The sequence below is a fragment of the Lactuca serriola genome, chromosome 7 (genome assembly GCF_051521515.1).
Source record: "Lactuca serriola cultivar US96UC23 chromosome 7, Lser_US96UC23_V15, whole genome shotgun sequence".
Lineage (NCBI taxonomy): Eukaryota > Viridiplantae > Streptophyta > Magnoliopsida > Asterales > Asteraceae > Lactuca > Lactuca serriola.
This window is the reverse complement of record NC_136414.1, coordinates 64,190,911-64,205,811: the sequence shown is the minus strand read 5'-3', so window position 1 is coordinate 64,205,811 and position 14,901 is coordinate 64,190,911.

Below are 14,901 nucleotides of genomic sequence, written 5' to 3'. Positions count from 1 at the left end.
GGTAGACTGAGGTTTGACCTTTGGCAGGTTAGGAGATTCGTATATTTGTTTGACGAGTCACTAGATGCTGATCTTTCAACCTATATTTCAGGTGAGTTTTCTCACTATACTTTATACTACAACATGGATCCACTATATGATAGGATGTTAGTATGTTGTAGTGAACTGTTAGGTAGGTAGATGTCACACTCTGTTAAAGTGGAAACACGAAGGGTGACATGCTAAGGTCTCATAACACAAGGTAAATAAGAGTACCAACCATAACCATTGAGCATTTTACGTTTACATCATATTTGAAACAAAATTACATTTTAGTTCCCTACTATAAAGTCTAATGCATAACAAAAGAAACATCAAGTGCAAATTAATGTTGACGTCTAATTTAGATCACTGATCGTCCCCTAAAAAGTATGCAAAAATGAGGGTCAACTATAAAATAGTTGGTGAGTTCACAGGTTTATAAAGGTACATCATTTCAGTAAGAAACTATAAATTTGTTCAACAAAAGTTCCAACTCAAAATGAGTGTTGAATGCCAAAGCACTCCGTTCACAACCAAGCCTAACGACCATTCTTGCCCCCATTCCATCATGTCCATGGTTCCCATGATGTCAGTTCATGGAAATATGCACTCACGGTTCTAGATGAGTGGGGGCTGTCTACCCCAAATAGCGTTATCCATAAGACCGTCGGCTCGAAATACGAGTTAATAAGTTGTAGTTTGGTTCTCGGGGACTTAACATACAAAGTTCATAACAAGTTCATATCAAGAGTTCATAGCATAAGTTCATAACACAAGATCATAACATAAAGTTCATAAAAGAGTATCATTCCAAGTTCATTAAGTTAATAAAACAATATCGTTCCATGTTCAATAAGTTCATAGATCAATATTGTTCCAAGTTCAGTAAGTTCATAAACCAACAAGTTTACAAAATAGAGATCAGTAAGTTCATAAAACAAAGTTCTACAAGTTCATAAAATATTATGGATACCTCATAAAACAGTAGCATGCTTTCCATCCCAAAACATGAAAATAGTAAAAGGGGGCTGTGAATACTCACTAGGGAGATGTCACACCCCAAAACCGGAACGACGGAAACGTTTTGGGGCGGAGGACGTCATGCGTAGTATCACAACAGTTGTATCATAGCAAGCATAGTAAACACAACCAAACATTGAATACATATATGAAAAAGGTTTACATTGTCTTAATACAAAGTTTTGTTCTTATCAAAAGTAAAATGGAAAGACGAGACTCTAACGCGCCGACTTCTCCAAACCCTAGAAGTACCTGTCTACTAAATCCCTGAGAATACAAGCAGTTTGAAAGAATATCAGCATAAAGTTGGTGAGTTCATAAGCATTTATTTTTGGTGGAAAATGTTCTTTGTTTCTTTTGAAAAGTGTTCCTCAAGAAAATCCCATATTTTCTTATGAGAAGCAGTTTTGAAAGAGCATCTATTAGTAGAAAATAAACCATTAGTTATAGAAATGCCGGTGTTATCCTGGGAAAATCCCATATTTTCCCTAAAAACAGGTTATCCGTCCTAGAGGTAGAGATGCAAGTTTAGAAATCCCTGATTACTATCAGTATATATATATATATATATATATATATATATATATATATATATATATATATATATATATGAAAGTAGTTTTATTACTCAAAATAAAACAAATGAAGAGTAGAGTTCGTAAACCAAAAGTAAGTTTATACTTATTTGCGAGTCGTATAACCATACTTGATATGACCTAGAGACCTTTTCAACGTTCTTCAGCCATTAAGCTAAATGACATTTGTTTACCCCAGGCATGCCTACCTAACTGTAGCTAGCAGTTCTGGTGAGGGATTGTCAGTCCCGAATAGATCTATTCACAAATATCACACTCTCCCTCCAGGAGACTCTGGTTATACTAGGATAGGATTTAGCCCTGTACACCTAAGAGTACAGTTTCGAAGTAGAGCCTCACAATTATGTATAATCTAGTTTACATGTTAAAAGCAGTATAAAGTAATAGTTATCCTTAAATAAATATATATTATACCCCTGAGAAAATATACACCATAAACTAAATCTACCATAGGTTACATATATTTACTCATGCATGAAATCTGAATTGGTAAAAGAAAAACTACCTAGAGGGTTATTCCAAACTATACCCATTATAGTTTATTAGAATTGATATGGGAAATTCTTTGTAAAAACCTTTCTGAAAGCTATGAAATTATATTTCCAAAATAAAAGCTTCCCTTATGGTCAACATATTACAAAAAGGGATAAAATATCCAAATATGTTATTAAACGTGGAAATCGTTGGACTGTATTAATAAGTTTAAAACTAAATAAAATACTTTGAGTTTGGCTTGTATTCCCCCCTGAAAACATTAAAACACATAAAATGTAGGAGTATGAACTCACCTCGGGCGATTTCACGAATTGGTTCTTACTAGATCTCTCTATGATCGTTTGGTGTACACAAACCGTGTATAATTACAACTGAACTTAACGTATTCACTAAGCTGTCATAACTTACTCATTGGGGCTTTAAATCTTATAAGAATGTCGTGATTTTATTTGGGTGAGGAAATAATCACGATTATGAGCAATTATCACTGCTATAAAAATAGCCTTTTACGACGCGCGAACCATGACACGCAGTGATTTGTGATACGCAAATGTGAGTGTCCAAAAAATAATGTCATCTCTTCCAAAATTTAAAGGATTTCAGACGCGCATTTTTGCATGCCATAAAATTAGTGTCTAAACAAAAAAAAAACACGGAGGGAACCTGCGTGTCGTCTAAGACCGTCGCTTTATAAATTTTAATAGAACGTGCGCGTTCCATCCGGGGAAAATGAAATCCCAAAAACTTAAAATCCCCGCCTTCCTTTTTTTTTCTCCCTCCAATTTAGTTTCCCTAGTAGCTAGGGCTTTTTTTCAAGAACTTTCCCCGATCGCCCTCCTGTACTGCTCGTTCTCTCTTCAACTTCCCTTTCTCTCCTTCTCACTTCGACAAACCCTTTCTCTTCTTCTCAGTTCTCGACGTCGACAGCTTCTCCCACCTCCGACGTTTCTCTTGGTGTTGGCGCCTCCCACCTCTGACCTCCGTCTAGCCCCGCCCCACCGTCCAACGCTTTCCAGCGACACTCAGCCGATGGAGCCCCTCCTCTCCGGCAATCTCACCTCGCCTGCCTTTGCCAGCAACATGAGGTCCGGTGACCTTAGGGTCACTGCTTCTATTGCTCAAATTTACAAGCCCTATGTCTTATTAAGGTATGTTTTTCTTGATTCTAACTTCTCAATGTCTTCGTTCTCTATAAGAACCCTAGCTTGCTAAATATGTTTTTCTTTCCGGGTTAATTTCTCTCTATTTCATTTACGATCGAAGGAACAAACTTCCGATATTTGGTGAAACTAACAATCGATGATGTGTGATTAGGTGAAATAATCGATTAGGGTTAATTTTTCTTATTTATTTCCACTACAGGTGCTCAAGAACATTGACATTCGATCTCATGAAATTCCTGAAGTCATGAAAACAGATCCCTTGATAACAAGTTGAAGAATGGCATGTGATCTCTTGATAAAAAGTGTAGCCTGTTTTCGTCTTCCTATTAACCGCCTGATAACCATTTTACCCTTGCAATACTAACATGAGAGGAGCTGAGAGGAAACAAGTATCAAAACAAATAGTTAAGGAGTTGATACCAGAATAGATTAAACTAGCTGTCTAGATTAAGCTCGGCGAGTCAAAAATTATGGTATTATATTTTAGTGTTAAGGGTATCAAAAACAATATATTAAAATTGTGGTATCCCAATTTATTTTCCTCTTTTACTTCATTTTCATGATACTACCTTTAGTTCAAATATTTAGTTTCTGTAAGAAAAGTTTTCTTTTTTATCTTTTCTATCATTGTTTTTTTTTTAAATAGAATCTTTCTTTTTTGTAATCAATCATGTTTTTGTTTTAAGTGTATTTCATGTTAGGCATTTACAACGGATCATGATAATGCTTTAGAAGAGTTGTATAGTAAAAGTGCTGAAAAATCCCGCCAATTTGATATCACCATGACTACAATGGCCATCCACATTGCTACTGTTTTTGCTTCATTGAAGGTAATATATTGTTTTTTGGTTTATTCTGTTATGTCATGCTATATAGATTAAGTCAAAAAGGAACATCCATGTATAACTAGTTGTCTAGATTAGGCTTGGTTAGTCAAAAAGAAAAGAAAAGACAAAAAAAGGAGGGGAGGGGAGGTGAAACAAACTTGTACATTGGTATTACATGTGAGTAGCATCCCACCCAATCTGAATGGCATGATATAAAATTAGTGGGCCAGGTAGAATGGAGGAACTAGCATAGCTATGTAGACGGTTGGTATCAATCAAATCATCTGCCTTAATTTTAGAAGCTTAATGCGACTTGGTTTTTCTTTGTAATTTTGTTAAGAAAAAATTGTTTGTTTGAATATATGTTACGTTTACATAGTAATTAAATTAGGTTTTGATTCATGTATTTGAAGGTTTATTTGACAACTAGATATTATGAATAAACAATTGTTTACTAACCATATCTGTGTTAATAAAATATTGTTTAACTTACATAAACTGAATATTATAAAAACAATTAAGTATTGTAGTAATGTGGCTTATATGCCTATCATCTGCAATATGTTTCAGTTTTTAATATTATTAAATAGAAGTTATAGAACATCATTTGGTGCATATTCTTGTTATACTTCAACAAATTTCATTTACACTTCAACTAAAATTTGAAATGCATTATCTGAATCAATGGCAGCTCAATTTGTTTTCATAATTAGTTTTCTTTTAACTTTTTAACCTTTAACCTTGTGCAAAAACAAAAAACAACTACTTACAGCCAATCAAGCATGCTACAGAGCCACTTCTCAGGAAGGAAGCTTGTTAATTATTAATCGTTTATGCTGTGAAGGATCAGCAAAGATTATAGAGATCTGTGGACAGTTGATAACGGAGGATTGTAAGTATAAAAAAATCACCATTGTTTCTCAATTTAATTAGTATTCTTAATAGTTTTTTTCAACAATCATTACAGTGGTCTTGGAGCTTCTTTAATGAACATCAAGCATTTCGCTGAAGCCAAGATTTCATCCGCCTTTGGTGCTAAAAAAATCAATCTCTAAGTCAATGCCTATCAAACCGTTGGATTGGTTGGTCAAAGTAGGTCCGGTAAGTCAACGGTGGTCAATCTGCTAGAAAGATTCTATGATCCAATTGAGGGGGAGAAGGTTCAATTAAAATTTACAAATATGCCCTTCTGTTTTCTTAAATATTTTATTAATCCAAAGTTACCTGAAAAGAATGCAGGTTGGTGTGGCCCAAAAATGGTATGATGAGTTAGCTGTTGCTGCACACCTACAGATTTTGATCCGGTTGGACAATTTTGCCCATGGTGTTTTCTTGTGAAAGAGTATTGTTATTGCTGGTTCATTTTGTAAGGTCATTGCTTTACTGGTTTGTCCTTAAGTTTTACTGGTTCGTCTTTGTGAGAGGTTAAGGTATTTATATATTAATGTTGTAACATGTTTAACTATAAAAGTCAACTGTCTTCTGAACCAATTTTTTTGTCATTGTAGGGAAGGTCATTCTGATGGTGGAACTTGCAAATGTTAAAATTGCTCCTATAATGTGACATTCACATGTTGGTTACTTTGAACAAACCCCTCACATAAAAAAGATGCCACCTCCAGATGTTCTTCAAATGCAGGTGAATGAGATCGAGCAACAGATAATATTTTCTTATTATAATAATGTTCTACTTATATAAAACTACCCACAAGAAAAAAATTTGTTTACTATTTTCTTTTGAGCATTTTATTTATTCACTTGCATTCAGGTTCCAGCTACAAAAATCCTCATAACTCCTGTTCAATGCAAATCATTGTGGAGCCAATTTCAAAAAGAAACCGAATATATAATCACTCAAGCTATTGCTTCCCAGGTATTTCTTTTAAAATCTTTGATATTTATTTAGATTGAATTGTGAGGGTAGATTGGTAATTTTGTCTGCCATGGTTTTTTCAGGAAGATAATAAATGCAATAACAACTAGTTACCACCTCCATGGGCTATCACTGCCATGGTGGTACTTGGATTCAACGAGTTCATGACTCTTTTGAGGTTATTTTTGTCTTTTTACATTAAATAAAACTAGTCTTCTATTCTCACTTCCACTGATGTTAAATTCTTTTTTTTGGTTAGGAATCCTTTATGGCTGCTTGTTATATTCGTAAGCTACCTTCTTTGAAGAAGCTCATCAATTTATTGAAGTTGTTGAACAGAAAGGTGAGCTCTATTTTATTTTATTTTGTTTTATTTTTTATTGTTTTTATTTAATATGTTAAGAGTTAATATATTATTAAACAAATCTTTTTTGCAGGGTAAGAAGGTCATTTATGTTTCCATTTGTATTCCTTTCTTCTTACTCTTCCCTCGCAAGCATGTCTTAGTCGTTGGTTACCCATTTAGACATTATATATGACAATGCTTATTATTGGTTAGGTGTCTGAGCTGGAATCTCAAATCGAGGTTGGATAATGATGAATTGAGCCCTGAACAAGTCAATGATGTTAAGGACTTCACTGATGACTATGTGGAACGAAATCAGGTCATCATATGCTTTTTTCCTTTTCACATTTTCTTAATAGTTTCTTTGAGGTTCTCTCCACTATACCACCTTGTCAAATTCAGGATAAAAGAATCTTGTGGTTTTCACTTTTCACAAAGCATCTAAAAGTAAAACTACCACAAACCATTTCATCTGCAGGAGGATTTTGATGAGTTTGAGGATGTTGATATGTTATACAACACCTTATCACTAGACAAAGTAGAAGCTCTAGAAGAACTTGTTATCATGAAACCCTTGTTATCATGCAGCCCTTGGTCATGTGTTTGTATATTAGGGTATTCATGTCTCAAAGTGTGTATTCCAATATCAGGTATCATGATTTGTGTATTTACAAAATTTTGAAATAGGGTCTTGTTCAATTCTTTAGTCATGTTTGCTCTAAGGGAGATCAACTTATCAAAAGTAAGTTATTTTTTTCACCCTTTTATTTAATATTTTTGTGATTGAATGAAAGTCTTAATGAAAGTAATTGACAACCCTTTTTTCTGTAAATGATTTTGTGATTGTGGGAGAGGTGTTGTGTTTTTCTCTATTGCTAGGTAACCTTCTTAACAACATCATTCTACTTAAGTAGGTGAGTAATCAAGATTAAGGGAGACTTGTAATCATGTTTGGCATTCCTTTTCAGTAAGAAACAGATTTGTATGATTATTTGTTAGTTTTATAGGAATGTATAACCCATGTTATCAATGTATTATTTTTGTTTAACATTTGAATGATTCTTTGTATGGCATTATAATTTGTGCAATTTATTTTATTTTTTGAGTATGAAATTTTATTTTATATTATGCAATGGATTGTATTTTTTGTATATGGTATTTTTATTTCTATTATGAGAAATTAAATGCAAATTTAATTTAAAAATTAAAATATATATAAATTTATTTTTTTAAACATTTAAATTTACGATACACAAAAATGTGTGTCATCTTCATTTATGACATGGCCTTTCTTGATATGCATTGCGTGTCATTAACACGCGCGTCGTAGGGTTATGACACGCGAATGCGTGTCGTCTTCCTTTATGACAGGGCCTTCCTTGATACGCATTGCGTGTCGTAAACGCGCGTCGTAATTGCGCGTCGTAAATGAGCATCGTAAATGTGCATCGTCTATAGACGTCGCGCAAAAGCACGTCGTCTCTCTTTATGACAGGGCCTTCCTTGACGCGCATTTGCGCGTCGTCTGAGCCTTTTACGACGCGCAATGAGCGTCGTAAAAGGCTGTTTTCTAGTAGTGTATAGGGGTTTTCGAAAGCGTACCAAAACATAGCAGGGTTCTTTGATGCTTCCTCATTCTCTGAGGTCAGACTCCTCCTGTTTCCTAATTGTTCTTCTTTGTTGGGCAATCTCTTTTGAAATGTCCTACACTTCCACAGAGGTAACATTTTGGACTTGTGCCAACATTGGTAGTCGGAGTGATGAACTTGACTAGGGTTCTATAACTGCGGACGGTGTGTCCCTTCCTATTGCATCTAATGCAATGTAGCACTCGGCAGACTCCATGATGATGGTAGTTGCATTTTCTGCAGTGTGGGAGATTTCCACAGTAAGGTATGGTTGGTGTTGGAACAGCAGGGATGACTGGGGTACTGATTGTCCCAATTCGTTGCCTCTTAGTAGGTCTTTGGGTTGAACAACTTCCTTTGAACTTTTGTTTTAGGATGTTGGGATGGAGATCAGGTGTGTCCTTTCTAGTAGGCACTTTCTTACGTGGTGGAAGTTGCATTTCTCGCAATTTGGAAGTTTTCCAGCATATTGCCGCAATGGCGTTGGCACTGGTTGGGAAGATTTGGTGGCTATAGGAGTTATCTCGGGTTGTCGTCCCTTGGCAACTTTCTGAGAGGACTTGTACTTCATCTCGATCCAAAATTTTCGTTTGGCACTCTTAGGTTTGGGAGTTAGAGTGTCCTCCTGGATAAGCCCTTGTTGGTTTCCTGATGTGTTGCTAGGTTCGAGGTGTGGAAACTGTTCCCATTCCCATTTGGGTTGTTACGTTAAGAACAACTAGGGCGGATGCTACGGCTGCTGAGACAGTAGCTTGGAACGTAGCTGAGTCCATCTGGAGGACTGGTGTCTTATTGGTGAGTTGGTTACATTCCTTCGGAGGCATGATTCTGCTACATGTCAAGAAAAGAAGCTTGTGAGCAACAATGGTTGCCTCTGGATGTATCCTAAATGTTTATCTATGCATTGGGATTTCCCGTTTTGCTATCTGACTCTCATTGATTCGACCCACATCCCCATGATGTGGTCTTAGTGAGAATAGAAAATTTTGAATGCAATAAATTTCACATACAATAAACTTACGAACTCCTTGTTGTTCAGATCATTGCGCTGGCTGGATAACTCTCACATTTTCGTCAGCTCTTGACGATATGGAGATTTAGCTATAAGGGTAGTTCCGGGGATCAATTCGATACAGGATTCAACTTGACATGCGGGGGAGATCCATGGAATGTCTTTGGGGAAGACATCAGGAAAGTTGCAGACTTCGGAGATGCTCTCGAGGCCTTTAACTTTCTGCGTCTCATCGACAATATGAGCCAGGAATGCATGGCATCCCTTTCGCAGATACTTCTGGGCTTTGGCACAGGAAATGATACGAAGGTTCGAAATTTTTTTTATCACTATAACCAGTGAGGGCTTTGTTAGGGAGAAAGATTGATACGAGTCGCCCTTTCGAATGCAAAGGACATCAGCACGATTTGGGGCTCAACCATTTCATGCCGATTATGACAATGAAGTTTTTCATGGAGACTGATATGAAATCGATGGGGAAAAGGAATGATGGTCTAAGTACATCCAAGGATACATGTTTTGAGGACAAAACAGTGATAGGACCTTCATAAAGTTGCTTATTTTGCATGCTATCGATCTAAGATATACTTTTGACAATGATGATCTTTAACTAATATATGCTTGTTGCCACTATAACTGAAACTGAGATTATACATTTTTCAGGACTCTTGACTTAAAAGTAGGTCTAAGTCATACCAATAACGAGAAAAATCTTGGCAACATGAAAGACCGATTTTGTTTATGCTTTGTAAAAATCAAAGTACTTCTTTTCATAAAAATGTTGCGGAATTTGTTCCCAGAAAAAAAACACGATAAATACGTTATCAAAACATTTTCGAAGAAACGTATTTTATTCATTTTAAAACGTTTGGGATGTCATCGTCAATACAGAAACATAAGCATAAACGGAACTTACATTTATTTACACTAGTGATCTACATCTCTTTAATCTCTCAGTGTAATGTGACTTCATATCAACACTTGTGATATAAATAAACTGAGTGGGTCAGGTTGGGAAACCTAGTAAGTACATAGGGTTTTCAACCCACAATAATATCATTATTATGTTTAAACAATCAAACAATCAACCCAATTACCCATCCCCATTATCTTCTTTACTCTCAAGGATCTATCCTAAGAGTCATCTATCCTGCATTCGTTTATTCTGAAGTCCCTTGCTTCTAGGGTTATAGGACTGGCACTAAATCCATAGCTGCCAATGCTCGTTCGTAAAGCACTAATTTCATAGCTACTATAGTTTATTCATTGGGTACTAAATCCATAGCTACGAGTGTAGGTACTAAGTCCATAGCTACCAACGTTTACCTAACAGACACTAAGTCCATAGCTGCCAGGTACTAAGTCCATAGCTACCATCACCTAACATGTACTAATTCCATAGCCACCCATGTTTACCTAATAGGTACTAAGTCCATAGCTACCAGTGTTTATCCAATAGGCACTAAGTCCATAGCTGTCGATGTTATTTATTAGGCACTAAGTCTATAGCAGCCAATGTTTACTCACATCATCTTTTATCTCTCATTATTTATCTACCCATGTCATACCCAACATATTTGTAGATATAAGATACATATACAGTTTAAATCATTTAAAACATGTATAAAATCGTTCATCCAACATAGATAGCAAGTATATAGATAATATGCACATGTAGCATGTAGTTTATATAAAATACTTCATATCTATGTGTAAGATGAAAGTAAATATGCTCTCACTTGAAAGGTGGTGACTCAGCACTCGGACAACACTTCGCTACTCTTAACACAATTTTCCTCGGACAAAACCTAGTATCATTACCACTAGAGTTTAGTCTAATATTCACCGAGACTAATTAATAGTCTAACTATTATTAATATTATATAAGCGTTAAACGATACCTATATAACCCATAATAATAACCCAAGTACTTATCTTAAGGTCCCAATAACATTACTATATCGAAACATAAGCTATACTAAAGATAGGGTAGGCGTAGCTCAGTTACAGCGGGTTTTATCGAAAACCGGGCTTCGCTGGAACAGCGTTTCCAAGCCGAAAGGCTCTTTTCTCGGGGCTTCAGGAGCCTCGGGGCTTCCTTCGGGTGCTAGGGGGTTTACCTAGGCTTTTAGGGGGGTTGGGGAGCTTAGAGAGAGAGAGAGAGAGAGAGAGAGAGAGAGAGAGTATAAAGAGAGAAAAAAGAGGGTTGGGGGTGAGGAAATGAGGTAACCCGACACCTCTATTTATAGGGTGAAATTTTGACGGACTCGCCGAGTCGGTGCCATGTGTCATCACCTGCTGGCTTTTCTTGGGGAGAAAGCCTTTGCTCATATTCAGCCACGTCACCCCTTTTACAGCAGCACCCTGCCGACTTCTAAACCCCGCAACTTTCGCATACGAGCTCCATTTCCGACATTCTTATTTTCCATGTGTAGGTAAAAACAAGATCTACAACTTTCATTTAGACTCCGTTGGCTAATTTTCGATCAATTTTAAATTTAACAGTACGAGGAGATTAGACTGCTAAATGACCGCAAAGAATTCGTAACTCCTTCATACGGACTCCGTTTTCGTATGTATATTTACCATTGATTTCCTATTAATGATATCTTCAACTCTCATTTAGCTCGCATAAGCCAAAAACCGCTCGAACTAAAATTCGAGTTTCGGGCTATACACTGCTATGCCGAAAATTTGAAAAATCATAACTTCCTAATACGAAATCATATTTGAGTGTTCTTTTTATGGATTTTCTCGTTTTAAAATACTCTACTACTTTGGTTTAGACTACTAAGGCTAAAAAGTCTTCTATTGTAAATTCACTTTTTACGCTTCCTGGTGCCGTGCCGGTTTTGCTGTAAAACTTCGACGGGCCATAACTTCTTCGTTATAACTCGGATTTTGGCGTTCTTTATATGTACGGTACCCTTGAGACATATTCTACAACTTAGTTAAGATTATTTATTCTAAATAATCTTTTGTCAAAAATTTGTTTTCAACTCCTATTATCTCTAATTTGACTAGCCCGGATCTACAGACGTTACAATTATCTCCCCCTTAGGATGATTACGTCCCAGAATCATCAATGAAACTGGGCAGTATAATGACTCCATATGTCATCTATTCATCCTAGGTAACAATCGTAACTTCGTTGTTCCTTCGAATGAGTATCTAACTCTTGGACTCCTTGACTGCAAGCGACGCTCGATCTCGCTCCCGCTCCCTGTCTCGTGTTGGACCTTTAATCATGACCTTTGATTCACACTCCCGATCCTTATTGGAGACTCCTTCTTCTTCTTAACAAACTTAAGATAAGTTCTTTTATTACTACAATGGAACGATGTGTCAAATTCTAATTACTTATCATCTTATGTTGCAATTCTTAGACTCAGGTCTCTTAGAGTCTTCCAGAACAGACTATACTTTCCTTCATGTTCTAATCTCATCTTAAAAGGTAGCATTTCTAGCTACAAGCAACCATCGCGATACCTCTACTGATCGCTTTGATTAATTCTTCCGGCTTAAGTCAGGTGCTACATCGAACTTGATTCTCTAAACTACATAACATACTCATCGTAGTCGGACTCAATTCGATATGACCACTTGGGTCGGAATAACAATCATCTTCTTAGTCACTACTGAAATGATAGTAACGACATATTTGAATAAAACGATATCAATTACTAGCTTCTTGGTAACCTTGTGACTTTCCCTGATCTAAGCGTGAGTCATGTGCTTCCGGTAGTATATGCATCTACTACCTTTCACACCTACTCATACTCGTCCCAAGTATTGTCTCACAGTTTTCCAAGTCACCATACAAGAAAATCACATAACAGTTTAACACATCAGATAGCAAAACGAAGGCTTCATTATTTCTTGAAACTATTACATAGGTGTTCAAGTTCACCCTAGACTATGCCTCTAATAGGCTACATCATATTGTTCTATCTCTTAGGCTACCTCATAACTCGATCTTCGGGTATTGATTCCTCATCCTTGGTTCCTTGCGTTGTTTTCCGCTTTGTCGAGGATCATATGGAATGCCCTTGGCCTTGGTGGTGTGTTTGGCTTTGCCGCTTCGTTTTTCTTTGGGCAATTTCTAGACAGGTGCCCCTTGCCTCCACATCCGTAGCATACCTTATCATTATGTGTACAATCCTTGGAATAGTGACCAGTCCTTCCACACTTGTAACAAGTCACTTCTTTGTTGCACTTCCTGCAATGCTTCTATTTATCACACCATCTCGCTTCACCTCCTTCTCCTCCTCCAAGCTTTGAGAATTTGCTCTCCTTGTTGGACCTTGAAGATCCTTCAAACTTCTGCTTTTCTCATGCCTTATCTTTTTCTAAACCTTTTTCTCTTATCTGGGTCTCTACGTTCTTAGCTACTCTAACGACTGTTTTCAAAGAAGTTGCCATTTTGACCATTAGGCCAAAGTCTGTGGGCAGTCCGTAAGCAAACCTATCAATCTTGGAGAGTTTAGTAGGTACCAAGTAGGGAAATAGCTTCTGTCACACCCCAAAACCAAGAACGGCGGAAACGTTCTTGGGCGGAGGACGTCATGTAGAGTATCACAACACAGTAAAAGTAAACAAGCAAACAACATCATCCATTGCATTAAATATATAATTTTAATACAAGCGTGTTCTGTACAGTTATAGACACCAAAAATATAATGTAAATCAAAATAATAAGATGGGTCTTGGATGCACTCCATCTTCTCAAAAGCTGGCCTCGGTACCTGTCTATTGATGACCTGAGAATACAAGTTATTTTGAAAGAGTTTATCAACATTAAGCTGGTGAGTTCATAAGTATTTTAGTGTCAATGTTTGTTATCAAAACGTTTGAACATGTTGCAAGTGTAAGTTTGTAAAATGTATGTAAATGTTTGTAAGTGTTTGTAAAAGTTTGAATCTCTCAGAAAAACCTATATTTTCTATTAAAGTAGCCTTCTACCAAGGCTTAACTGTTTTGTATGTTCGTTTATTGTAAAAGTGTGAAATTTCCCAAGTGTAACTATCATTTACAAAATATAGTTTGTACATTAATGTTTAAGTGACATAATCACTAAATATATGTAATGGGTAATTATTATAGTACTGTAGTGTTGTATTATAGGAACTACTGCTGTACTAACTACCTTAAACCGGGTTTATATTAAGGTATTATGCGATTAATTGCACCATACTATCGACTAGTAACAACGACAAGGTATAGTCGTAAAAAGGTATGACGTTTGGCACCCGCAGACCTGCAGGTCCGGCTGTAACTAGCAGCCAGGTGTAGGATAGTCAATCCAGTATAGATCTATACGCAACCTCACGCTCTCCCTTTAAGAGACTCTGGCTACAACTCGGGCCATGACATTTAAGGCATGCTCCGATATAGTGGATCACAATTGTTAACATATTCATGTATATGTAATGTAATGTTACTTGTTCTAGTATCGTTGTATATGTTCTCTTCCTAGAATAGTTGTACTAGTTCTTCTCTAGTATAGTTGTATATGTTCTTCTCTAGTATAGTTGTATATGTTCTTATAGTAATGTATATGCTTTCATAGTAATGTAATGTATACGATCTCATAGTACTAAATATATGACTCATGAATGAACTGACTCATTGATCTAGCAATAGTATAAGTGTGATTCTGTGTTACCCCGATGGTAACTTACTAATGATGTACTGATACGCATGAATAAAGGAGTACTTTTATGTCTATATATGTACATATGATATATATTAATATTGAAACGACCCTCGGACGGCTAACCGACATCCCACCAGACCACATCCAAATCGAGAAAAAGGAAATAGGGCGGATGGCCTTCCTAATCCCTTTAAACATTTCTTATATATCTATACATATATGGGCATGAAATTTATAAGAAGTATAACAAAGTTTAAATAAAAG